The following is a 2,435-nucleotide window of genomic DNA, read 5'->3' as shown; positions in this document are numbered from 1 at the left end:
GGTATGGGCTGGTATCATCAAAGATGAACTTGTGGGACCTTTTCGGGTTGAGGATGGAGTGAAGCTCAACTCCCAGACCTACTGGCAGTTTCTGGAAGACACATTCTTCAAGCAGTGGTACAGGAAGAAGTCGGTATCGTTCAAGAAAAACCTATGAACAAAATTGTTCACTCTAATTTAATTAAAAAGTTATTGAAGTTCTTAAAATCTGGCTTTTTGCCAAAAAGAGATCAATCTTTCCTAACTTTCTTTTTCCATATTCTAGAAATATACTTGCAAAAACTTTCTAATCTCTATATTTCTTTTTACTCCAAACCCAAAAAAATCAAAACTTCAACAAAAAGAAAATCCTGCTGACTACGCCATATCTCTTCCTTGGCTTCCACTCAGGATAATGCCCACATAGAATTGGTGCTACTAACTTTACTCTGGTAATTATATTTGGCTATTTCTGCGGACTTCTGTCCATTTGCTGGCGCATTAGGGCTTTTTTGGCCTTGTTATTGCACCATCTTATTGTCTGGTACCATGAGCATCGTTGCCATATTTTAGGCATTGGATCTCCAGCCTTTGTGTCTGTGGTCTCTTTGCATTATTTCATATGTTTTTGTGTATGCTTGCATATTAAGGGGCTATTTAGACCCCTGGTTTAGGGACCCATACCTCATGAGCCATATTTTCCCGGTGCTATTGGTCATGTGACACCCCAGAGTACGGTTGTCACAGTGACATTGCCTCCCTCTAAGAAGTGAGGTCATGCTTGGAGGCAGAAGGGGGGCCCCCATGCCAGGTAACATAGATTAAATTACAAATCCTGCTGCAGGTTAGAAAAGAAAGCTGCCTTATAAATTCTGGCCAGCAGATGGGGTTGGTGAGTCAGCTAGAAGTCAGTTGAGGGAGTTGTCATGGAAACAAGAGCAGCTGTGAGCTGAGATAAAAATGACAAGACAGTTAAACATGAGGTAAAAAGATCTTTCTGGAAGATCCTGTCAGTGCAAGACAGGGAGCTGATCTGGAGGAGTTGGTGAGGGGAAGCTGATCTGTGAAGAGGGAAAAGGGACAAGAGTAGAGACAGAGAGGCTCTGGGGAAGCTAAAAACTGCATATAGCAGACCCCAGAGCGAAGTGCTAATAGAGAGAAAGGGATGCCAGAGTCCTGAGTGGGCAGGAGCTGTATGTCCTGCTGCTGAATCTGAAAGTACAGGGGACTGTAAGTTCCTGTGCGACATTGAACACCTGAGGGCACGGCAGCAGATAAGGAGCCCGGGGCTGACGGTGAAAAGGACGGTGTTACGTGTTACAGAACCACTCAGCACCCAGAATATGTTGTGCAGTTATATTTATGTATAATGGGTTCTATATGAGATGCATGTCCCTAATGCATCAGCATTCCTCTTTTGTCCCCCCTCCCCCCACTTTTGTAATTTCCACAGTAAACATCGGCAGGCTCCGGCCACCTGCGGCTTTTATAATGTATGTCTGGCCAGCCACTTTTCTATTGGCCGGCCCTCTGTATCTGTGTGATATATTCTGTGTCCTGTGAGTAAAGTGTTGTCAGACTGGAAATACATGGAGAAGCAGTGATCTTTTATATGCGCCCATGTAAACAAGGAATTACAGCCAGCGCCATTCATTCAGACTCCAGCCAACGCAGAGTGGACCTCCGAAAACACGGGGTGGTACTGAAAGAGGTACCCCAGCTTGGGTAGACCCCGTTACAGACGGTACCCGTGGAATAGGCTCAAGTTGACAGCCATACAGGTTAGAGAAATGATCAAAAATAGAGGGTCTCAGCTTAGTTATAAACAGCAGAGACCCATACACAAAGCGCAGAAGGAAGGTCCCAAATTCCCACCTGGCAGGGTGGATCCCCTGAATGCCTCCAGGCGAGCCGGACTCAATCCATCACCTGTATGTGGTACTCCGGATTGCAACCAATTGCCAGTAAAAGGTAAAGAAACTGCACCTCTCTGTGTCCTCTCATTTCTCTGCACCCCAATGTTCACAGCCATCTTAATTATTAATCAAACATCTTTGCCCTGGAACTATCGTGCTACCTGTGGAGAGCTATTTTCACCTCAGCTGCGAGACATCAACAGTCTCACCGGAACAATACCACAGCGCTGGTCACCTCTGACCAGAATACCACAGGTGGTGTCACATATTTAATCATCTATAAACTTTATCTTCATTTTTACCACACTTCAACAACAAACAACTTTCCTTCCCCTATTTTACTATTTAATGGACGCCCAAGGGCCACGGACTGAGTCACTGCCGCCGTGACACCGTCCCCCATTGAAATCGACGGGCCCGGTACCGAGTACCCCACGGCTCAGCGTGCCGGGGCGCTCCAGCCACATACATTGTCATGTTTAACATGCATTAGTCCCACATATATTTGGGGTAAGTTATCCTGAGTGGTTAAGCCACATA

Source organism: Dendrobates tinctorius, unplaced genomic scaffold, assembly GCF_039654945.1.
Source record: "Dendrobates tinctorius isolate UK_male_01 unplaced genomic scaffold, ASM3965494v1 ptg000184l, whole genome shotgun sequence".
NCBI classification, from domain to species: domain Eukaryota; kingdom Metazoa; phylum Chordata; class Amphibia; order Anura; family Dendrobatidae; genus Dendrobates; species Dendrobates tinctorius.
Note: the sequence above shows the minus strand (reverse complement) of the source record.